The sequence below is a fragment of the Podarcis cretensis genome (genome assembly GCF_951804945.1).
Source record: "Podarcis cretensis genome assembly, chromosome: 2".
Taxonomy (NCBI): domain Eukaryota; kingdom Metazoa; phylum Chordata; class Lepidosauria; order Squamata; family Lacertidae; genus Podarcis; species Podarcis cretensis.
In genome coordinates, this window is record NC_137171.1 from 47,782,846 (window position 1) to 47,809,089 (window position 26,244).

The 26,244-nt window shown below is 39.2% G+C and overlaps 1 long non-coding RNA gene across 1 annotated transcript in view; it reads left to right on the forward strand.

Moving 5' to 3' along the window:
• The window catches only part of LOC307209653, a 32,967-nt gene extending 14,870 nt beyond the window's left edge, over positions 1–18,097 (forward strand). Inside the window, exons 2-3 of the long non-coding RNA XR_013835698.1 lie at positions 16,470–16,564; positions 18,046–18,097. This is a non-coding gene — a long non-coding RNA (uncharacterized lncRNA). The remainder of the gene's footprint in view (positions 1–16,469; positions 16,565–18,045) is intronic.
• The last annotated feature ends 8,147 nt before the right edge of the window (positions 18,098–26,244 follow it).

A 26,244-nucleotide genomic window follows, 5' to 3' on the forward strand; every position in this document is an offset into this window, starting at 1 on the left:
AAAGATAAAGTGCGAGATTGGCTACATTATGCTCAGATTAAAGAAGTTTTTAAGTTGGACAAAAAGATAGGATTCCAGGTGGAAAAATCAAAGTTAGAAACAGAACTGTTAGAACCCAGCTCTAAGATACTTTCAAGAATGTATAACTTGCTGTTAAAATGGAATACACAGGATGAAACGGTCAAATCAGCCATGATAAAATGGGCACAGGATATAGGGTACAACATCATGTTTGCTGACTGGGAAAAGTTATGGACCACAGGTTTGAGATTCACGGCATGTAATGCCTTGAAAGAAAACATTATGAAAATGATATACAGGTGGTACATGACTCCAGTGAAGCTTGCAAAGATATACCATGTGTCTGATAATAAATGTTGGAAGTGTAAAGAAGCTGAAGGAACATTCTTTCACCTCTGGTGGACTTGCCCTAGAGTGAAGGTTTTCTGGGAAATGATTTATAATGAACTGAAAAAGGTATTTAAGTATACCTTCCTTAAGAAACCAGAGGCCTTTCTCTTGGGCATTGTTGGTCAGAGCGTGCAAAAGAAGGATCGAACCTTTTTTATGTATGCTACAACAGCAGCAAGGATACTCATCGCTAAAAGCTGGAAAACTCAAGAATTACCCACACTGGAAGAATGGCAGATGCAACTGATAGACTATATGGAATTGGCGGAGATGACTGGCAGAATCCGAGACCTGGGAGAAGAACTGGTGGAGGAAGACTGGAAGAAATTTAAGGACTATCTACAAAAATATTGCAAATTGTATGAATGTTAAGAAAGATGTAAGATTAGCAAAAACAAGGCTTCAACAAACTAGTTATAAAGAATATAAATTTAAATTTAATTGGAAGACGAAAAGATAAATTTTGGATAAGTAACATTTTATGATTAAGTTTCAATAAGAGTATGTTAAATCCCAAAATTTGAGATATAAATATTGGAAAATTATATTATATGAATTAAACCAAGTTAATAATTTGCTGGTAAAATTTATGAGTTTAGAAAGCAGGAACAAGGGTTGTGAGGAAGTCCAAAGATGAATATGAAATGTGGATATTGGAAAAGATTGTGTTATTATCTATGTATTTTATTGTTAAACTAAAATTTAATAAATATTATATATATATAAAAACAAATTGCAAATTACCTTTTGATTCAGTTCAGTTCTTTGCTCTGATTGCCGCTACACATAACTGTGATTTTGCCAGACGAACAACTGCATTTCAGGCAAGTACAAAAGCTGTATGAAGCCAGTATTTCCATATATGAGATGCGTTGCTTAGTTTGAAATATGTCTTTTTGGCAGAGGATTTCTGGTGACCAGCTACAGCAGCCACTGAGTAACAAAGTGTGAAATGAATACTTGAAATTATACTTGGAGGCTGAAATTTATTATCCTAAAATGTCTCACAATTATGAACAAATTCAGATAAATCAGTCTGGTAATGAATTGCTGAATACTAAATAGGATTAAATATTTGATAAATATTATTTTTCAGTGATTAATCCAACCAGCTTTAATCACAGTGTTTCATTTCAATTTATTGGCCCTCCTATTTTATTAAGTTCTATGTTGATCCAAGATGACAGTGTTAATTTCTTTCATTATGCTCACAATTTTACATTTTATAAACCATATAGTCACTAATTTGAATCTGTTCATTCTTACAGATATTCTGCCCTGTTTCTTGAAAAAAAAGAAGTATCAGTGGGGAGGCTGCATTAAAGAGACAGTCATTTTAGAGGGAAAACGGTTTTCCATAAGGCTAGAAACCAGGGTTATCTAAAGAAGCTGGACAGTAGGAGATGCAAGGGAGACAAAACAAATATTCCCCCCCCAAAAAAAAACAACACTGCATAGTTAAACTAGAGAATACTCAAATCACAAGACATTGTGACAGTGGCCAGCAATTTGTACATAGGTTTAAACAAGCATACCCTCCAACTTTTTCTAACCAAAATCCGGGACAACCCACCACCTCCATGCTGCTGCCCCCTCCTTTTTGGAACTTCCTGTAGGCATCTGGTTGACCTTTGTGCAGAACAAACATCACAGTTCTGATGCAGCAGCGCTGTGCTTGGTATATATATATATATATATATATATATATATATATGTGTGTGTGTGTGTGTGTGTGTGTGTGTGTGTAAATAAACTACAATTCAACAGATCGAAGCTTCTGTTACTACAAATGTAATAAATGCACTAAAACCTACTTTGAAAAAAGTAAACCAAAAATATAAACCAACTAATGTTTTAAATTAAAACAACAGTTACTATGCTACATACGCAGAGTTTCTACATGGGAAGGCTTTTTGAATTACAGCTTGGAATTTGATTTAGTTTTGTTTCATTCTTAATCACAGCATGACACATAAATATATCTCACAGTTCTGACTGAATTATTTGTAATTTCCTATTCACCCTGGCAAGTATTTCAAGTGATGCTGCTGGATTCCAGAAAGGAAGGTTCAAGGGGAAATTTCTTATTATGACCCATGCCAAAACCCCGTTGAGCTTTACCTAAGCTCATAAACCAGGTTCAACATATTGTGGGTTTCCTCTGCCATTTTCTGCAGCAGCACCAGCAGGGTGTGGAGGGCCATTTCTGGTGCCTTCACTAAGCCCCAAAGCCTCACTAACCGGAAGTTGCCAATGAAAAGCCTAAGTATATTACCTTGCGAGAGCTTCTGAGACCTAAGTTATAGGAAACAAACATTATCAGAGATATTTTTACTGGGAATCAACTACTGGTACAGCTGTAATTGGGACACGGGCGGTGCTGTGGTCTAAACCACTAAGTCTAGGGCTTGCTGATCGGAAGGTCGGCAGTTCGAATCCCCTGCTCCTGCCAACCTAGCAGTTTGAAAGCATGTCAAAGGCAGGTAGATTGGTTATATAGTCTTTTTATCGCTATCTGCTCATCAGATCTTTCCTAGAAAGATTATTTGTTTACATATTTTTAAAAATTATACCCTATATCTCAAAGTAAAGAAAATTTAAAACACAAACTAAAACATCAGAGAGTAGAAATTAGAATAACATTCATGGTGCAAAGCATACCTGAAATAAAAACCATTCTAACCTGGCTTCTGAAACTTAGTGCAACGGTGCCTGCCTGATATTTAATAGGAAGGAGTTCCATAATTAGTTAAAATATATTGCAAAGAACTGTGTATGTAAGCAATAAGTATGTCCATCCTACGCTCACAGTCTGTGGACATATTTATATTTCAGTAGGTTATTCTCAACTAACTTTTTTCTTCATAGTCTACTGTCTGTTGCAAATGTGTCTTGATCAGACAGTAAACATATAATACCGACTTGTTTTTTGCCTCCCTTAGGGTTCACCCTCCCAAAAATTGTTGTAGTTCTGCAAACCTTCAGGCTTGCCCCACAACTTCTGACACCTCTCTCTTGTGTATAGAAGGTGCTGTTTTCATTATACAGGGATCAGCAATCACCCATGAACTTTGCAAGTGGAGGGAATAATAATGTTACACGCCACCCCCCAATCTCCAGGGAGGTCCAGGTACTTACCCAGTGTTGTGGTTTTCTTTGGAATTGTGGCACAGTGGAGACTGTGGTGTCTTTATGATATATGGTTTTATTTACATACATATATGCAACCTGAGCCTACTGTGGACGGTTTCCAGCTGCCATGTTGGATCCAAAACTGAAATCAGCCGTTTCTCTGTCTCCTGCCCTCTGCTTGCCACATAACACAGCTTCAGACCCATATTGCTCTGACCCCTTTCCTGTCTGCTTCCTTTAACAGAGCCCAATGAGATTTCCCTCACTTACACCATCCACCTTGAAATCCTAAACCTAGTCTTTGGCTCTGCTCACCATCACATCATAGGAGGAGGAGAGCACAGAGTAATTATTTTGTTAATTGCCCATTGCCTTCTTTTGTAATACATTATGACTGTTCTCTCCAGGCAATTTCCTGGTCAAAATAGACTGGTTTAGCCTGCACTTTAACACTGCTAAATCCAACACCTGGCACCCAGATTAAGACTCTGAGCATTTATTAATTTCTAACGTTTACCAGATCTGTTGTTTTGAGTGATTTACACCCACAAACTCTGACACCCAAATTATAATGACAAAATTATTCTACTGTGAAGGCACCACAAATACAAAGGTGCTGTTCTCCTGGGTTTTTATGATAACTGGGTTTCCAGATCATATTTAAATACTATCTGGTAATTGTGTCGTACATCCAAAAACAGGTCAGGAGAAGTAGACGTTTCACAGAACATTTTTACTTTTTAGTGACATTTATAATGCCAAATACCTTCCAAGTGTCCATCTAAAACTTCCACTTACTTTAGACTACCTCAACTCTTTCAAGGCCACTTTCTCAGGGTCCGTTAATCTCCTTCCACACTTGCCAGTCAGCATGATGTTGATTACAGTCATTCTGCAACTGTTAGTAACTCTACTTCCAAAAATACATATGAAAGGTTTTCTTTAGGGCTATTCAGCAGAAAACATCCACAGCACAGGAGCAACAGAGAGCTGGGCATCTTGCTTCTGTGTCTCCTTACATTAAACAGCAGAGAGCTCTCTCTGGCTGCAAAACAGCGTCTGGTGAGTTGTAGGAGCACCTCCCATGGTGAACCATAATGAGTGCTCCACCTCCCATAAACCTTTCCATCTGATTCATAGAAATTGGCTCCATGTAAACTCAGAAACTGTATTTTATGAGCTGACGATTAACTTAGCCAAAAATTAGATTAACTACTGTTTCAACAACTGCTGACTTTCTGCCAGGTATTCTTCTAGAAGACAAAAATATAGCATTTTCTGTGTTTAAGTGCCTGGCTTCTAAGACATATTCTCAACCACCTTTTATTATATTTAATGTTATCCTGCTAAGTCTTTGCATCACTTATTAACAACCAGTTTCTTGCCAGCCTGGCATGAAGGACTTTCCTCCTACTCTCCCATCAAGCCTTCCGGCTGCTACAGATTGCTTATAAATATCTTTACTCCGGCTGGGAATGTTGATCTGTATGGCTCTCCAGTTGTGAGAGGTGGAACCTGGTCATTCATTAAACTGTTTAAAGGTCAATTTTCTTTCTCTAAAGGGCAATTTTATGTTCCCCAAATTTGGATTAAATAGGGTAGCCAATAAGGGATGGCTTAAGCATGCAACTTTTTCTCGCTAGTCTTCTTTATATGCCTGATTTACATGAAGTTTTCATTTATTCTAGATGGTGTTCACGACATTCAGGGAAATCCTGCATTTAAGAGGTGCTTTTAATTAGAAAACAAAAAGCTCCTTGGTAGGAGAAAATTGCTGGACAACGAGATTATCATATCAATTAAAGAGTTTTCTCCTTAAGAGCCCATTCTTATCCACAGCAGTGCCAAAGCAGCAGAAAATGGAAGTAGGAGCTGAACTCCAAATGGCAGTTCATTGGGAGGGCTTTCCTTTTGCTGCTGTAAGGATCAGTGACATGAAGAAATTTGGGACAAGGGGGTCAGCCTCTTTTCTTTGGCCTTAGCCCCCCCACCAGCCGACTGTCCATTGTGCTCCCTGGCCGAGGGTGGGTCAAAGGCCAGCCCAAGCAGGTGGGTGGCACCCGCCCAGGTAAGCCCGCTCGGTGCCGCAAACCCTGCCCACCTGTGGGGAAGGGAGGGCGGAAATTGCTGCTGTAAAGATCAGTGACATGAAGAAATCTGAACAAAAAGCACTTGTTCCCATACCTGGCACTGGCATTCCTTGACTAGCTAATTTGGTAATTAGCCCTGCCAATTAAAAAATGACCAACTTTATTTAGTTTGATTACAAGTTCTATTTTTAAAAAACAATGAATTTAATGCTTATAGGAATACACTACTTCAACTGTGTTTTTTTATAGGACATCCTGGTTGTACCAAATAGTGAATGGATTCAATTCCTGGCATAGCCAGACTAGCTTCCTGGTGAGGTAATGGCCCTCTAAGTATGGGCCATTAAGGTAACAATGGAAGTAATTCTGTGCCAGATGGCAAATGGGTGGGACTCAACTCACTGGTAGTCAGAAAGACAAAGGGCAGATGGGAGACAGTACCATGCCTGAATTCTATTGGAATACAAAGCTATACAGCTATGAGATAAGTATGACCCGTTGGGAGTGCTAATGCTGTAGATCCCTCCATCGTAGGCTTAGGTTGTATATATGTTTAAATAACCCATGTATCACAAACATACCACAGTCTCCGCTGTCCCTCATCCTGAAAGAAACATGAACCCTGGGTAAGCACCTAGAAACCCTGAAATCTCTCACTGCTCAGAGATTGTGCAATTCTGTTAATGTCTACTCAGATTTAAGTTCAATAAGACTTCTAGGTAAGTGTGTATGATTGCAGCAATATGTGCAATTCTATGCATGTTTACTCAGAAATATGTTCACAGAATCATAGAATATTAGAGTTAGAAGGGACCCAAGCATCATCTAAGCCTAGCTTCCTGCAATGACAGGAATCTCATTTCTGCTCTGTTAAGCGATCTTAGAATTATAGCTTCCATAAGACAAACTAGTTTGCACTTCCTATGCTTTATTGTATTCAATTGCATATATGGCGCTCTTGTAGAGTTGAAAGGGATCCTGAGGATCACCACGTCCAACGCACAGCAATGCAGGAATGAACATACTGTATTTTTCCACGCAACCCCATTGTAAAACACCAAAGCTGTGAACATATAGTCTGTTGCTTGGGAGTATGTCTTATTGAACAAAATAGGACTTACTTTTGAGAACGCATGTATAGGATTGCTTTATAAGGCTAAAATCCTGAACCACTTACCTGGGAGCAAGCCCTATTAAAATAAGTGGAGCTTTTCTGAGTAGACATGTGTAGGATTGTACTATAAAGTTCCAAAGTTTCAATTCTGATATGAGTAAAATAGTTGTACAATTGTTACATTGTCCAAACTTGTAAGAAAAAGAAATTTTGTTTATTTTAATTTCCATTGCATTTTTTAATAGGTTCCTTGTTGCCTTACAAAAGTTGTAGCACAACAGGGAAAGCATATAAAGTATTAACTGGTGGGGGGAAACCCTAGAAGAAAAAACATTTCTATCACAAATTATTCACTTGTAAGGAATCTTTGAAGTTCGTCAAATGACTTCATATACAAAAATGTCCCTGCTTTGTTTCTTCTTTAAATAAAGCATTTGAACATTTTGGGGAGGCCTCAAATGTTTACTGGGTGATTACTTAATCACTGAGGTACTGCTAAAAAACTCATGAGACTATATATTCACTGTCTTAACCTTTTCATGTTTTATTTTGACAAATCATCAATTCAAATTTTTTAATTTAATGTGTTCTCAAACACTTTTGCCAGTATATTATCCAGAATATTATCAAAGTATCAAGCTATTTGATAGGAATAATTTAACATGCCAAATTGGTTTCTGTAGCCTTGTCTGCAAATGGCATTTTTCTCATTATGGTACTACCCTTACCGTAAATAGTGATACAGAGAGTACTTCAACAGTCATACACATATTCAGTGATACAGAACTACATGCACAAAGTAATAGGTGAATGGCCCATTTCTTTCACCCTTCCTATAGCAATCTTAGTTTAATCAGAATTAAGCGAACAGAAATACTCAGCCTGTTTAAATATATAGGAAATAGAAAACAAAATGGTGGCCTACATGCAAGCTGTTGCATGTCTCCCTACAAAGTTTCTCCCAGGTTCATCACTGCTTTTTACATGCTTTTGCATATAGTTTCCCCAATTAAGTAAAATTTTGAGCGTTATCTTTGCTGTAGAGAACAGCAGTGAAGCTGATAATGCTGAGTTGAAAGAACTCCATTGCAGATGTGAAATTGACAAGTACCCGTATTTTTCGCTCTATAACACGCACCCGACCATAACACGCACGTAGTTTTTAGAGGAGGAAAATCCGTAGGCATGCCACCCGTAGGCATTTCCTCCATAACACGCACAAACATTTCCCCTTACTTTCTAGGAGGAAAAAAGTGAGTGTTATGGTGCAAAAAATACGGTAATTTCAATCCCTACTTAATGTCACCTTCATAGTAAGGGAATTCTCTGCCCTCACAGAAGAGGTAATGGTAGTGATGGTAAGGGAAAGCTTGTTAATGTCATAACATTTATTTTAAGCATTTGTATACCAATCTCTGAGCTTTTTCTATATCTGATTTAAAAAAATCATTATACTCAAGGGTTTAGTTTTTCGGGTGGAAGTTAAGTTGCATAGGGGAGTTAAGTTAATTGGGGAGGTCTGGGGTTCTTGTCTACAATATCCGTGTCATAAATTAAACCTGGCAGGTTATCACTGCATCCCTATTTTTAAGGTGTTTATAGTTCCATTTGCTGTCGTTCCAGAATACCTACTTTATAAAGTACATATAATCTTATTTTAGACTCAAAGAGAGGCTATCAAAAGTATGCTTAAAGAGGGACTAATGCTTATTCATGAGTAAGATTTAAACTAAGTGTCTGTGCCAGTGAGTGCATGGAATATATTCAAAAACCGTATACATAAAATGGCACAGCACACACAACACAAGCTGATTATGATAATGTATTAGTGCAAAGTTTTGAAAATCAGATCCTGTAAACATATACCATTAACTTTATGTTAATAAAATATTTTGCTCAATATGTTTTAAATTATTCATTTGTAGCTAGTCTAAAAATATAAAAGTTTTCTTATTATCATTCAATTTACATGATTACTTTACTTTCACATTTCTTTTCCTTTACCATAAACAGAGTATAAAATTCCCAATGAGCTTTTGGATATTTAAAATGTGTAATTTTTATGCACAAATTGAGGCAGTTAGGATTTTAACTTTGTGATTACTGTAAGGATAATTTCGGCTTCTGATTTCAACTCTCTTACAGCTCAGTGAAATTGCTGTGTTTTCTGATTTGAATCATTATTCTTCTTCTCATTAGGCACATGCTCCTCTTAAAAAACAGCAACATAGTTTTACTACTCAGAAAGAGCAGATTTAATAGCATTGCCCGCAACCCCAATTTCCAAATAGTGCGAGATTGCAGGGGTACCAGGTGCTTATCCAAGGTTTGTGTTTACTTTTGGAAAATGAAGCATAATGGAGACTGTGGTGTCTTTATGATATATGGTTTATTTATACATATATACAACCTGAGCCTGTAGTGGAGGTGTTCACAGCATTAACACCCAGAAAGGGTGTTTCTCCAAACAGAAATCAACCATCATGCTCTGACCCTCTCCTTAGCTTGCTGCCTTGACTCACCTGTAACCCAGTGTTTTTCAACCAGTGTGCAGTGGCACCCCAGGGTGCCTTGAATGATGGTCAGCGGTGCCTCAGGCAACACTGGTCTCTGTCCCCCTTCCCCTCCCTTCTTTCATCAGATGCCCTCTCTGCCTCCCACAGGCTTGCACAATTGTTTGTTGCAGCAGCCCTGGCTACAAGCTCCCCAGGCAAATGGTGCTTCTGGGGCTGGCCAGGGGGTGCTTCCCAGGCCTCTGTGGAGCAGCGTGAGGAGGCACCTCTCTTTGGGACAGGAGGGCAGCTCATAGACCAGGGTCGGCAGTGCAGCTGCCCAGAGGACTCCCATGCACAGGGGAGAAGAGAGGATGCTGAGGAAACACTCCATAAAGGAGGGTGTTCAAAAAGGGGTGAGGGGCTGCCGGCTCTGCTGGCAAGGAGTGACATAGCTGGGCTCCTGAGCCCCACAGGGGTGCCACAGAAAGAATGTAGTTGGTCAAGGGATTTGTGGGCCCAAAAAGGTTGAAAACTCTGCTTTAACCTATTTCCCTAGGTCACATCACACACACAATCAGATCTAAAACTCTAATTCAAACTCTGCCTTTATCTTCTAACTGAGTTGAGGGAGCAGCCCCTCCCATTTGTCACCTTCTCTTTGGCTTTCTTAATGGCTTATCATCTTACTTTTGGATTTCTCTTCATTCTTCCTAGGAATGCCTCTAGACATTGTTCCTTGTTACTGTTGCCAAACGAAATATGATAAGGAAAGTGTCTTTAGGAGGTAGGCATTAAGCAACAAAGGTTTTGAAAGCTACTTTATGCTGCTTTTGTACATTTGGAAGGCCACAGATGCTCATCTTGCAAGTCCATCTGGACTAACAATCACCATGAGGGCCAGCACAGTTCTCATGTGGATTATAGAAGCTTGTGTCTCCATCACTCACAAAACCCTTTGACTGGAAAGTGTCCTGTATGTATGTCATCTTGGTCTTGCTACTGGATCACAAGGCTCACTCTTCTGCTGCAGTACATCTGTAGGATAATATAATATTGGATGGAGAGGTGCTTTGATCCATTGCAACAAGGCATGCTTACTTAAATGGATCAATAGCCTATTTTCTTCCTTGGTTACTGAATCTTGGAAATATCATATTTCTACTCTCAGGTTATTCCCTGCTTTCTTGAAATTTCAGTGCTTTTTATGGGACTTTATTGTACAAGACAAGATTTTTACCTTTCAGTCTTGCATTTCTAAACTATTGGTAAGATCTTATAAAGTATCAAGATGTAAGAAATTACAAGGTGCAAAAGTTTAAACTTCTTATTCCCATTTCAGTTTCTATTTATAAGAAAACTAAAAACTAAACATACACACACACATCCCAACCTCCCATTTATTGGGTGAGCTAAGGTTAGCAACTTAAACTGTTTATTTCAGGAAAGTACAATAAAACCTGCAGCAGTTCAGAATGTTAAAGTACATCTTCCTGGGGAGCAACTGTGAGCAGACACATAACTGCAATTTTTTTGTTTTGTTTTTTGCAGTATCTTACCACCTTGCTTCAGTAAAATGACCTTGGTATTCTAAGGTATTCATATAGAAGTCACTTTGCCACTTGAAGTTTAAAACTACTTGCCTTCCAGCCATCAGGCTGGCATTTTTATTCTGCTCAGGCAGCATTTGTTAATGCCATAAATGTCAGAGTTGATCAAGATTCCATCCAGGTTTCCCTTTTCTGTTATTGATTTGCATTTTATCACATTTATTTTTAAAACTTACTATGTCCAGTGGATTCATTTACAACAACACTGCCTCCCCCACCAAAGGCGGGCCATGATAAATAGTTTATGTACAAGTTCTTGGAAGTCTATGCACACCCTGGGGATAAAAGAGTAATTCAAACATCAAGCTCATGGGGTTGTCATAAGTGATTGTCTTGTAGAACTGAGGGACAGAGAAATGCATTATCTACACAGAGTCCCAGTCAGATTTTTAAAGCTATTTTCTCTGTTGCATTTTTGCTTCTTTGCATTTTCCAAGTCATGTAAGGGGATCAGAAAATAATTGGATCTGGTCATCTTGCAGTAGAGAGCATTCAGCCAGCCAGCCACTTGTCATGTTCAGTCTTAATGTCAAGGCTCCACTCCAAGTATACATTTTGCATCAACTTCACTGGGGCTGAGGGAAGCGAAGATTTGCTTAAAGCAACATTCACTTTTCAAATAGCCTTGTACACCATGCCCTTTAAGTTATTAAAAGATTATCTAAGCAAATAATGTGGGACTCTAATATCAGCTTCTAGTATATTCACATCTTCTTAATGTTTTTAAAATTTGTTGATGCCAAATTCATCAGATAATAGGTTAAGGAACACAGTCTAGCATGTGTGTATATGTTCCCTCCACCCCAGCTCCAATCCAGATTCAAAAGATCCCTTCATGTTTACTCAGAGTTAATGCCCAATAAATTAAATGGGGCCTACTCTCCAGGTACATAGACTTGTACCCTAAAGTCAATTACAGCTTTTAAGGCAGTTCACTGTGCAGTGGTTTCTAGGGAGAAGAGGAACTTCCGCCTGCCTACATCTTCACATGTTGAAAGGATGTAATCAAATCAGGAGGTGCCACTGTCAGCATGGATACAAATGGTTCCTGCCTGGACAGTTGCCTGGTGTGTGAGCATCAAGAGGATTGGCTATCTGGTCAGCAACCAGCCTTGCATGGTTTTTAACATGGTGCTGCTGACTGCATTCACCATCAGCTCCACTTTGGCAGGGAACTTCATCACTGACCACCACTGCCTAAAGTCACAATATTGCTTTAAAAATGAAATGAAATAGAAATCTGACTAGTGTTCTTCCTACAGTCCAAGACTATTACCTTCCTGTTCTACATGACTCATTGAGAATTGTCAACAAACAGTGTTTTTCAGTGTTGGCAGGAAACAAAAAAGAGTTCCATCTTTGGTAATTATTTCCGTTACTTCAAGAATATCACCCTACATTTCACTCGTGTGTACATAAAGACCATGTTCAGAGTGATATTGGTACTCACAAGAATCCCAAATAGTTGCAAAAGTATAGCAACCATTATCTGTGCAACCATAAGGTTTACATGTATCAGAGCAGTATTGTAAATAATGTGTATCTGAAGACCCCAGTTCTCACAACAACACTTTCTCATGAGTGCTTCCTATCATAGCTGTCAACACTTCCCCTTTTTAAAGGGAAATTCCCTTATTCTGAATAGGATTTTCCCTTAAAAAAGGGGACAGCTATGCTTCCTGTATGGGACAATTGTCCCATAGCCACATAGTAGAGATTTCAAAGCAGGCTGCCATTAAATTATTAATAAATGTGAACTAATGTTTGGTGGTTTATGTTGCTTTCCTATGTGGTTTCTTGTGGGTGGGGGAGAGATTCGTTATGAGTACTTTCTACCCAGCTTAAGTAAATAACAATTGTTTGTTTAAAAGCAAAGCTAGATAACTTGGACTATGGAATGAAAAGCTTTATAGCTTCTTCTTATCCATTGCACACCGTCTAGCTTGTACACTTTGATAAAGTATCATACGGAAGCTTAATGTAATTTAGCATCTTTATATGAGATTCAGCTTCACAACTACTGAGAACTTGAAGGAATTGATGGCTTTTCAGCAGAAAAGTACAAATTTCAGCATGAAGTACAAACTGACCATAATGTATAGAAAATATTGGAAACCAGCCTGAAAGCTGATAAGAAGAAAAATGGCTTTTAAAAAAACGTATGAATAAGAATCTTGGTTGCTTTAATTAAGGGTTGCCTACATCAAAGGAGGACATTCAAAGCCATGCATGTGTATTAGTAAAGTATTTGCAAAGGAGCAGAGAAACTGGATACTTCAGGGGGCCACCAGGTGGCGCATTGGAAAATGGCTGACAATAACATCTCTCCGACCCACACGAGGTAATTAAGAGGCTGCTATGAGAAGTATGCAGTCTTCCCGACCCCCCAAGGAGATGGGGGGACTGCCTTGCCAGCGGTGGCCATAATGCACTCCCGGATTCGAGAGAAGGGGGTGCCCAGGTCACTTGGCACCAGCCCTCAGTGAAGTTGGCTCTTCCCAGACGCTGTCTCCAATCTGCGCGTGCTGGTTCGCTTTAGCTCAAAAATATAATTGGAAATATATAATTGGAAAGAAGCTAAAGCACATACATCAAGCAAAGTTCGGGAGATAAGGCTGCTGATTAATGGATCTCTGGGATCGGAGTGGCAGGCGAGAACAAATAAATCAAGCGATGAAGGGCCATTAAGAGACTGGTATGTCTGGAGCGAAGAAGGGGGGTGGAGGAAAAAACTTTTTTTTCTTTGCCTTATGTGAGTATTAATAATCCTCCACCCCAAAGAAAGAAGAATCACCATATTTTATTAATCACAAGCAGGAATTTAAAAACTGTGTGGGATGAATTAATGATGAATGAAGAGAGGATTGGTAAATATTGGAGGATGGAAAATTCTATGACGCAGTTCTAAATGGCGTCTCGCAAGACAGGCTTGTCTAAGAAAGACGGGGGGAGGAGAACCAGGACTACTGGAATGTGAATGATGATTGGAATTTGATTTTAACCTGGCAGAGCCCTCTATGAGATATTTTACAAGCCTTGGAAAACTAAAGGGCAGACCGAAGATAAATTTTTGAAGGAGGAGGGGAATGGCGGCTGTCCCTATGAGATATGACTTGTGGAGTGTATAAAACCCACACAGACGATGTTTGCTTCCAACCTGCTTGTGAAGATTATCAGAGATCGCAAAGAAAGGAATATATGACAACAAGAAGAAGATGAAGAAAGTAATAAAGAGACTATCTGGATTGTACTGGATAGAATTGTTTAATTAAAGCAGTAATAGAAGTGATGTTTGGATCCTCGTTCGGAGTTTGATGTATGGGTACCCCCAACAAAATTGAAAAATTTGGCTGTATAATTTGGAACTAATGTGATTTGAAATAATGTGATATGATTGGCCTGTTAATAAAAATTATGTTTTTTTTAAAAAAAGAGAAACTGGATACTTCCAAGAACCTCACAGTAAGGTTGCTTTAGGAAATAGATTTCTGTTAGTTCTGATGTGAATTGACATGATCTGCACCTTTGGATCAGAACGTAATTATTATTTGGACTTTGGACTTTTCTGAATGTTGTGACAGAGGGCTCAGTTCAGAAAACCTATCCTAATGCATTGAACTGCATATTTTAGCATAAAATATATTTCGGAATGCATACATTTTCACCTTTTTCTTAATCAAAGTCTCAAAAGAAAAATAAAGATAGATCTCAAAATTCTCTATAGAGTATTACACCTTTTGGCAAGACAATAGTTGATTTTTCTTTCCATGAAACATATAAATATATTTTAAGTGAACAGTTTAATAAAGTGATATATGGATACTGTGGCATTAAAAAAGAATTCTCATTTCAGATTTCTCTAAGTCCTTGGATCCTGGTTACATTAATTTTGTTGGACCACCCATTATACACTCTTCTTCCTATCACAGAGAAAACTGTATTGTGTTTATATTTTTCAGGACTGTGTGGATGCTACTTCTTATTATAACAGTCTTTCCAGTCATTTGTCTTTCATGAAGTCAGTAGGGTGGCAAAAGCTGACAATCTATGAAAATGTTGCAGACTTTGACAGTAGATAAAGTATTTGGGTTGGGATAAGAAAATACTCATTAAGCTACTCATACCTCTTTCCCCAGCCCCCTTCACCACCCTAACTGAGATTACATATTTCTTACCTTGATGCTTTTTAGAAGAAACACATTTTCATTGCATGTTAAAGTAAACCTTAGTGGTTTCCCTCACTCTTTGCTCCATTTTATGCCAGTGTCATCTTACTTTCCATTATCAATTTAGCACACAAATGGTTGAAGTTCTCTTGATTGTCCTCTAATTGGGTCAGTGTTGTACTTACGTTTGTCTGAATTTGTATATAAGGCCCAAATAAAATGTTACATGAGAAGGGTGACAAAAATCACCCATTTGTTTTTTACTGAACAGTCTGCTTGGAAGAATTGTAGGGGGAAAGTCTACATGAGCATTTGCACAGCTGCTGTTTGTCTGCCTGCTTTACAAAGCTGTTTTTCTTCCACTAGGGATATTGATGATCCTCTGTCTCATTGGTTGAAATGGCCACTGAGGAGAATTTTAATTGGACAAATGGCTGTGCACACACACTATACCTCTAAAACACAGTCAAAGCACACACCCGCAAAGAATTCTGGGCACTGGAGTTTACCCCTCACAGAGTTTCCATTTCCAGCAACACTTAACCAACTACAGTGCCCAGAATTCTTTGAAAGAGAAAAATGTGCTTTGAATGTGCTTTAAAGGTGTAGTGTGTATACAGTCTGCTTTCTCACTCCTAATCACAGGTTCTGATGCCATTTGTCATATACTAAAACCCCCATAAATCATGTTTCTCCTGTGTAGCATATAATTTGACCCTAAGATGGTGGTGGTGGTGATGATGATGTGGATGTGTATTTTCAGTTCTGTGGTGCTATGGACCTGACCCTTTGAGTCTTTAACATGGTGATATCTGCTAGTCTAAGAAGCTTGAAAAGTTGCCATATTGGATGCATCTATCCTACATCGCTCAGAATAAGGAGGCCCTGTATAGCAATGATTCTTTTTCTATTCATTTATTTATTTTATTTAACAAGATTTATGTTTAAAAGAGACCTGTAACTAGTTTACATAAAATAATATAAAACATTAATAAGAAAATATCAATAATATCAACACACTTTAAAAAACAGTATATATAAAATAAAAAATATCAAACATTGTTTGTTTTTATGCCATTTCTCTTCATACAACTATGGTACCAGGACAGTTTACAGCTCATAGATCATAGAATTGTAGGGTTGGAAGGGACCCTGAGGATCATCTAGTCCAGCCCCCTGCAATGCAGGAATATTCAGCTATCCCATATGGGGATCGAACCTGCAACCTTGGCATTATCAGCACCACACTCTAACCAACCGAGCTAGCCGCACACATGCTACTTATAATACAACCAACATAATGAAATACAATAAAATTCAGCAAAATTCAAACCACAATTAAAAAATTTAACAATAAATTCGGTCCTTTCCAACCAATAAGCACCCGAGTGAACAGAGAAATCTTTAGCAGGAATTGAAAACTTATCAGAATAAATGCATGCCTTATTTCATAGAGGAAGGAGATTTCCCGTTCTGGGTGCCATGACAGAGAAGACTGCCCAAGTTGCATCAGACCATATGGAAAGTGACACCATCCTGAAGAATGAAGGTAGGAATAAGGACACCGTGATTCTCTGATATAATGACAAACTGTGGAATATCAAGGCAACTGTTGCCTAAAAAGCAAAACTCATCCCTGCCCCCTGATGCAGGATCTATGTAGGGTAAAAGGAGTATATGATGCGGGATTGTGTGATTAAATGATCTAAATTGCTGTTGAAAAGTCAGTCTTGCCTGTTCTTCTGGGAGCTGGTACAGCTGATACAGTGGTACCTCGGGTTACATACGCTTCAGGTTACAGATGCTTCAGGTTACACACTCCGCTAACCCAGAAATAGTGCTTCAGGTTAAGAACTTTGCTTCAGAATAAGCACAGAAATCGGGCTCCGGCGGCGCGGCGGCAGCAGGAGGAAGACGCCTGTGTGTGAATTTGTTTTATGTGTGTAGAGCAGTGCATGTTGACCAATACACAGTCTTCACAGTAAGGCTTTACTGGCATGAGTAATCACGACGACCAGTAGATTCTTATCTGCTGCAGCCTTCATCTGCCTTCACAGCCATTGTAACATACTGCTTGTTATCTTCCGCCTGTTCTACCGTTGAGGACTTTTTGCATCATTCTTACTCTAGCTCCTCCCCTTTGACCTTACCGCCTTGGGTGACCCTGCTGGGAGTACAGGACTCCCAATGGCTTTGCTCACAAGGGTCATAGGAACATGCAAGCCCACTCAGCATGACAAGGTGATGATCCAGCAAGTGAGCATATCTAGGACAGCACATTGCAGTGGTGCTCTGGGCAGCGTTTGACATTTATTTTGCAGTGCTGACCTCTTAAGTATTAGGACACGAGGAGTTAGCCAGCAAAGTTGTTCGGTTGCACCCAGTTCAGGGGAGGAGCCTCTGGAACGCATGGTGACTAGCTGCAAGCAGCTTGCAGGACATTTTGAGGTTTTTAGGTTGAGGTTTTTAATGTTATTGTACATCATTCTGATGTTTTGCAAGAAGGAAGAATATAAATAAAATAAATAAATATTACGCATTGCATTCCACTCCCACATCTGACACACATCTGCCAAGACACACAAGCACATTATCTATCTAATCACTTCAATATATCCCACTTAGTCACCAACCACTATCACCAATCACTCATTTCACTATATTCTTAGTGTTTATACTACTACAATTTTTAATAATAAAACACCTTGTTAATGTGTCATACCCTAAATTATTATAGACAGAGTGCCTCATTCATAGTTCTAGAACAATATATTTGCATATATATATATATATATATATATGAATGAAATATGTTTAGAAGTGGTTGGTGCATTTGTTTGTGCTCCAGTAGAATACTGCCTTCTGTTTGCAGTATGCCAGTGTTTTCTTATAAATAAATGAATAAAGAATAAATCTAAACAAGAGAACAGAGAGAACAGCTTGGAAGCCTTGTTGATTTGTTCTCCTGTTGTTGTTTTTTCCCCTCAGCAGAAACTGCAAATTAATTTTGTTTCTTTTTTTCTCTTCCAGTTCTTTAACGGTGCCTGACAAAAACCAGGGGGACCAGGAAAAAACTTGGGAATAAGTAATTAACATTCAAAGCCTTAGCATTCAGACACCTTTTATACTTTCCCTTGCATCCAACTAGCAAGACATTTCCAAACAAGCCTTTAATTAACAGGTGAGTTTAATTGATATGCGGGTTGTCTTTGACCAGCAAAGACCTTAGTGAGGAGGAGGGAGGACTCCATCATACTTACTCACAATTGAAGGCTATTAATCCATTTGCAGCTGAATCTTTGGTAAGGGGTGGGGGCTGGAATCAATTTACTGTCATGAAGGAAGAAGTCAGAAACCAAAAGGCTACAAAACAGCTTGGGGTTGGAATGAATCACTTTGCAGTAATTTAATGTGCCTTAATCAGAACCCTTTCTGAAGGATGAACACTCATTCTGAAGGACTGGAACACTTCAAGTTTCCTTAGGATTTATTCAGGCACACACCTATTTTATTAACACCACTGCATACTTGCTTGGACTGTGTTGCATAATTACCGTACTTTTAGAACAGCTTATTAGATGAAGTTAATTCAAAATACCCTTTCTTAAAGTCATCCTTTCTGCAGCCTAGATGCATAAAACATAACCACTGATATCTATATGCTACTTATGCAAAATTGGTAATTGAGCCTGCAAATCACCTTAAAGCTAGTGAACCATCTGTTCCAAACTGGTATATGACAGGGTATTTGAATATGAGAGGATAATTATCAAACAACTATAGGCCTTCTTTGCTTGATCAGGTGAAAATATTATAGAGAACAGTGTTGGGTGGGGGTGGGGGTGTCCAATTTATACAACCTAAGGTGGAATTGTACATCTGCTGTCAATCAGGCTGTTATGCCGTGTTGCTGTTTGCTTGCTTTTTGCCTTTAGCAGTGTTAGGAGGGAAAAGGAGGACTAAACCTCCCACAAATAAAAAAATGTCATTGGAAGCATTATTCAACACTTCCATCATGATGATAAACTTAACATGCAGCAAGGCAACCAATGCTGCACATGATACATAATATACTAATGTTTTAGTAAGTATTTGGCTACTCTTGGTTAAATCTACATTCTTTTATTTGCGTGCAAAATGTCAAATGCTTATGGTATTCCTAGGTGTTTCATGGTATGGGCCAACCATGCCACTTGAGCAGAGCTGCATAAAAGTAGACAGTAAAAGCAACTGGGTTTCAAATATGAATAGTTTTGTCAGTGGAACGGACTGCCTTGGGAGGCGGTGGATTCTCCGTCATTGGAGATTTTTAAGCAGAGGTTGGAGGGTCATCTGTCTTGGATGCTTTAGTTGAGATTCCGGCATTGCAGGGGGCTGGACCCTCGGGGTCACGTCAAACTCTATGATTCTATATTTCACGTATGTTTTTCTTTGGGAAACTAATTTTCAATGTGTGTATTTCACCCATTACATTCATGATATTGATAAAAAGGGGAGGAGGAGTGGACAGTAAAATCTTTTAGCACTGTAAGTACCTAAGCATGCAGCACAAACAGTACATAGAATTCCATGTCTTTCAATATGTTTTTGCTCACCAGCTTGTGTAAAATATGAATGTATTATAATTAAGTTATAACAAACACCTGAAAATAGTTGTATATTCTTGTTTTAATAATATACCAGCTGGCCCATCGAGAATTTCATCCATTCCACACACACAAATGTAATTGTTCTAAAGTAGTGATATCTCCATTTATCTTCCCTGGAAGACGATGTTTCATCGTCAGGTGGTCCTATCGTAATATATCATTAAAATAACTCAAGTCTTTCTCTATGTATTTTTAGAATCATATCTTTCACTGTGGCTATATATAATTCATGCTGGTAAAATATGACATTTATCACATTTGTGAAGGGAGGACAAATAACCCATAGTAGAATGTGTGTAAATTAGCTACACTATTACAAGTTTTATTTGCCTTCCTTTTCATTTGTTCTATTTTCTATTTAAGGGGAAATGTCCACATAGAATGTTCTCTTCCAGCTATCAGAAATGTAGATTTTTATTGTGATTATAGCTCAGTATAGGTTTGATGTGATTGACTTGGAAGAGACAGATGTGCTCTTTGAGGTGTACCTAGTGTTTTTACACACATGAGCTTTCAACCACAGCATCAGAACAGAAGCAAGGGCTGGGTGTGGGATGATTTCCCCACATAGCATGCTCTGTGCACTTAGGACTTGTGGCGAGAGATCCAAAAGGCAGTAATCCATGCATGAGGTTTGTTTCTGTGCACACATCTGGACTGGGGTGTGTTTCAGCAAATCTGTCTTGGGGAAGGTATAGCAAGATTGAAAAAAACTGCTCAGCATGGACTATTTTAGAAGAGTGGAATGGAGAAGAACCCAAACTGCCCAGTGACCGTGCATATAGCGAAGAATTTTTCTAACAAAAAATAGAGGGAAGTGTCTGCACAAGAGATTAAAGAATGTTTGTCTCATTGTAAGGTTATAATAATAACTGCCCTTCTCTGATCACAAATTGCTTGTACTTGTGCCTCTGAATGTCAGGTTTGAACAGTTGGATAACAGTTAATTGGAGCATAAACGAGGAACACACTCCTTGTTGCTGTCCTGGGTATTATTATTACTTGTATTTTTGTTCCCTATCTTTGGTATATTTTAGATGCTAATTGTACATTAGATCTCTCCTAGTCTTTGAAGTACTACTTTTCATCTCTTCCTTTATCCTCTTTCATGCTTAAGATTTGCTGTTTTGGTGGCAGCACTCATATATTCATTAAGTATCGTGCACGCTTACATTTATTCTGATTTAAATAGCATTGTGTATTTATTTGTGACATGATAAGGAGGAAAGAAACAAAGGTTGGGTGAACTGGGCCACATTTATTAATTTAACATAATGGATTAGCAGGAAGGAACCAAGATATGGAATAGAGCCCAACCCTGCAAGGGAAAGAGACAGCATTTCAGCTGCCCCTTCTTTTAAGCCCCATGCATTCAGGGGAATAGGGAGGCCTCTGCTTCACTTCTTCCCAGGATCTCACAACTCCAAGAGGGTGTTGCATGTTGGCCTCAGTGGTGTCCTTTCCCAGCTAGCAGGTCCCACAGCCCTGAACGCAAATCCTGGGTCTACACCCTTCACCTCAGGGTGTCCAAACCTTAATTCCCTGATAGTTTTCCGTATCTGTCTGCCAATTACCTTCTTAGAAAGCAACCAACACAAAAAAAAAAACCAGGTAAAAAAACCCAGCCCACAGGGCCAGTCAGATGGCAGGCAAAAGCTTCCTAGATAATGGTAAAGGGACCCCTGACCATTTGGTCCAGTCGTGACAGACTCTGGGGTTGCGGCGCTCATCTCACTTTATTGGCCAAGGGAGCTGGCGTACAGCTTCCGGGTCATGTGGCTATCATGGCTATCATGACTAAGTCGCTTCTGGCAAACCAGAGCAGCGCACGGAAACGCCGTTTACCCTCCCGCCAGAGCGGTACCTATTTATCTACTTGCACTTGCTTTCAAACTGCTAGGTTGGCAGGAGCAGGGACCGAGCAATGGGAGCTCACCCCGTCACGGGGATTCGAACCGCCAACCTTCTGATCGGCAAGTCCTAGGCTCTGTGGTTTAACCCACAGTGCCACCCGCTTCCTACTCAGCCCCAAAAGGCAATAATTCAGTGCCTGTGGTGAATAAAGAGGAGTGGGGTGTGCCATAAAAGCTGCAGGAGGGTCAAGGGGAAGGCATCAATTACCCAACATCCACCTATCCAGATGGGAACAGTGCATCTTGCATGTGCACACATGAGGCCAGATGCCAGGCTTCCCTTCCCTAAGCAGCCGCAAAGCCTGGCAGCCATGGCAAGTGCTTCTGGTGTGCCAGCAGCATGATTCTACACTTGCCAGTGTTGTTCTGCTGAAAAAACATAACTTAAAAATTGCAGTGCTTAGTTAAACCAGTGTCCCTCTCTCCTGAATGGGCAAGATACCAAGATTTAAGTCTCCATTGCTGACATGAATCATGATCTATTCAAACAGGGATGATGGACCTGTGGCCCTACAGATGCTGTCGGACTCCAGCTCCCATCAGCCACAGCCAGTGGTCAAGGATGATAAGTTCTGTAGTTCAGTAGTACCTGGAGAGTCGCAGGTTATCCATCCCTGTTCTAAAAGTTTTAAATAAGTTTCAGAAGTGATAGTCATTGCTCTGAGGCCACTGTCTGATGTTCTAACACAGTTGGTTTGTCCCTTTGGTGTTGGTTTCTATGCATATTTTATAGGGCCAGCAATATAACCTTCAACAAAGAAATGGAGGGGATGCAGCAACATTTAAAGTTTATTAAACATTCAGCACTATTACTTTCAGACATTGGGGATTTTCACTAACAGCTACTGCTACCAAAGTGCACAGAGAGCTGATAAAATAAACAGTTTAAAATTAATTCAGGAGCTAAATTGGCAGGATATTAACAAAATGGCTAAAATGAATGCTGGGACGTGAAAGTATTTTCTCCTGTGTTAAGGGATGAGTTCTAAAGAACATACTTACCTTTAAGATGATGTCTGAGATTAGTCCTGATACTTGTCCCGCACAAGCTTTTTCCTCACAATTTCTGTTCTAGGAAGAATCAAATTCCATTTGCACCTCATCCTATATTATAAATATTATAACATATAATATTTGTTCATGAAGAGAGCCACTGGTGAAGAATTAATTTTCTATGAATCTTAACAATGAAATGTATTGTATTTTTATGTATTTATATACGGCTTAATCCCAAGACAGCCTCTAAGCTGTTTACAAACATAAAAACTACAATCTATGTATTTTAAAAAAGCAGAAAAACAAGCAAAACATAGCACTACGTTTTGGAACATTCCACATTTTGAAGCTGATGCTTTATAATGCTACTTCAAAAAAGATATTGCAGCATCTACTTAGGACAGCATCTATTTGTGAGCAGATGCTTCACTGTTCTGTTTCAAGTAACAGGCTAGATTACCCACATTATGCCCTCTAGATGTTGTTGGGCTACATTTCCTGTCAATGCTGACCATTCTCCATGAAGGCTAGGGCTGATCGGAATTGTAGGCCATGAAGGCTAGGGCAGATGAGCACTTCACTAGCTACCCATGTAGTAGTGAATCTATGTGCAAGTAAGCCCCCTTCCTTGTACAACACAGCACATGTGTGTTTACTAACAAGAAAACTTATTTGCTATTCATGGGGTGGATAGTCAACCAAAAGTGTGAAGGACAGCAAAAGCACATTTTCAGACAGTTGGTTGGACCTGCTTGTTGAGAAGGAAATACACAACTCAACTTGGTTTGGACACAGTCTTGGAGATTACTATTCAGGTTGTCCAGAGGGATACCTCTTAATTACTTATAGCAGTTCTGGTCTCAGTTACCTACCTTTCTATTACATGGCTGAAAGAAGAGAAAAACATGATATGTTTTCAGTTCTTGAGGTACCACCAAATAGCTTCTTTGACTTGAAAGAACATATAGGTCTTGGTTCCTTTGCAGTAGGACAATTCATTCAACATAAAGGCCAAAAGCAAACTATGCATGTCACATTTCATGGAACTACACACCTTACTGGTGGCAACTTCCCTAGGTAAAGAGACCCCTGACCATTAGGTCCAGTCACGGATGACTCTGGGGTTGCGGCACTCATCTCGCTTTATTGGCCAAGGGAGCCGGCACTCAGCTTCCGGGTCATGTGGCCAGCATGACTAAGCCACTTCTTTAAACCAGAGCAGCGCACAGAAATGTAATTTACCTTCCTGCCAGAGCGGTACCTATTTATTTACTTGCACTTTGACATGCTTTTGAACTGCTAGGTTGGCAGGAGCAGGGACTGAGCAACGGAAGCTCCCCCCGTTGCGGGGATTCGAACCGCCTACCCTGGGCTCTGTGGTTTAGACCACAGCACCACCCACAACTTCCCTACCCCACTCCTTTTGCCCCAGTCTGCAAAGATGCATTGCTCACCATTATAAACACAAAAATAATTAACACTATAGCATAAACCTTTATTTAATTTAGTTATTTACCTTTAATTTTTGTTGTGGAGACCACATTCCAAAAGAATTTCACCATCCACTTTGTCCTCTTTGATGAAAGCTCCATTCAAGTATTTATAAAGAATTGTTAAGAAAGCTTACATGGGGAATTGTAGTTTGAAAGTTGAAAGACTTTGCATATATATATATAAAAAACCTCACAGCCATCCTTGTTAGTTAACTGGTCTTTCACCAGATCAGAGCCTCTTTCTTTTGTGTGGCTAGACATGTGACTAAACCAATTTGCCCTCTAATCCACAGAGCATGCTGTCAACTCTGGGTGACGGTCTTTAGCAGTAGTGCTTACTTGACTACGACTACAATTGGGGAAAACTGAATAAAAACAGATCAATTGCTTATGTTTGATATTGCATTTTTAGATGTTTCATTCTATTTCCATATATACATTTGATGAAATTGGTCTTTAAAATTACTTTTTACTTATCTTCCAGACTCTAGACTTTGAAGTAATACTTCAATGACAGCCGAACTGAGACATTTAACAGCTTCCTGAACAGACCTTTCTGTATTCTGTGCCATACTAAAGAACTCCTTTGCTCTTGAAAGTTTTCTCATGTAGGATGCTATTAAAGTTATGAGGATAGGGTGAAAAATGTATAAATCCTGAGACTTAGCAATGATGTCATTATACCGGTCAATAAGATACATAGAAGCAAGGACTTTTCATGCTATCAAGATCAGCTAACCAAATCAGGATACACGAGCAATTAACTCTTTAATTAAGATGAATGGGAGACATTAGCCCTCCTTAAACCCTGCTCATCAGTACTCACAAATAGAAAAAGATGGATGTCTTCTTCCCAAGAAATGTAAGCTTTTATTTTTCATTTGTTGACAGCATCTCATTCTTTCTACTCTGTAAATAAATCCACTAAAGAACATTCTCAACCAGAGAATTAAAGCAGGCGCAACCAATCAATGCAATCTTTCTTTGCTTAAAGGAGCCATACATGAATTTAATTTAACCTTAAATGAAGTTACAACCAATGTACACTTTTAATTGAGAAAAATGAAGCACTTTTTCTGCCCAAATGCCTGAGATCATATAAACTAATTTTACTGTGACACTTTAGAGGCCTGTTAAATACTGCAGATCCCTCACCCCTTTCTGTGATGAGTCATCAGTACAAACTGTTGTGTTTGTAAATTGAGTGAATAATTCACTTAACCCAACAACTTTACACAGAGAAATCTTCTACTTACGTATGGATGAAAACTGATAATTGGTGTTTACAGTAATATGGTCAGCAAGGAACAGATTTTCAATCAGATATACAACATGCAATTTAAAGTCTGGTACCTTTCTTATTAATATGATTATTGCTTTTGATAATCAGAGGTTTGGATCCAGAGATGTCTTCTACAAGCAGAAAGTCAGCTGCAGTTGTGTAAAGCAGCCCCACTGATATTAGAAGCATGAAAATAAAATTTATAAGATATTATGAACATAAATTACACAATAAATAACAAATGTGCACTTAGGGAATAGAAAACAGAAAATTTTGCATGGTGGCATTATGTGGCTTTTTCTTAACTACACCCAAGTAATATTTGGGCAGGCATAGGAACCAGGTGTAACTCCTTCAAAGGCATCTATTGAAAGCTGATGCCACTTCAGTGTTTATACCAAAATATTTCAGATTTAGTAGGGCTCTGTGCTACGCATCCTCTACAAAAGACTATATACAGTTACGGCCCTAACAGTAAAATAACAATCTCAGCCTGTTCCCCCCAAATTATCTCTTTCCTCCCCCTAGTCTTTCATGTTACCGCTTATGAGTATTCCTGCAGGAAACAGAGAAACAGCACAACACAGGACTGGAAATCCTTTTGCGCAGATGAGGATCTGAACCTGTGCAGTGGTGGCTTCTTCTTTGTGGGTGGCTTCACTTGCACGCAGGGAATCAGCTCATGGAGGAGCAGCGGCCAGCACCATGCAGGATTGGATCATTCAATAGTCATTAAATGGGAGGATCAAATACAGTGTGGTGCCATGATCCCCCAACCTTTAAAAAGGGATTTGGGGGTTTAAAAAACCTCATAAAACCCCTTAGCCCTACCCTCAGATTATTTCAGGGAGAGATTCAGAGTGGGGTGGGTAGCCCCCGGCCTGGCCCAGAGCAAA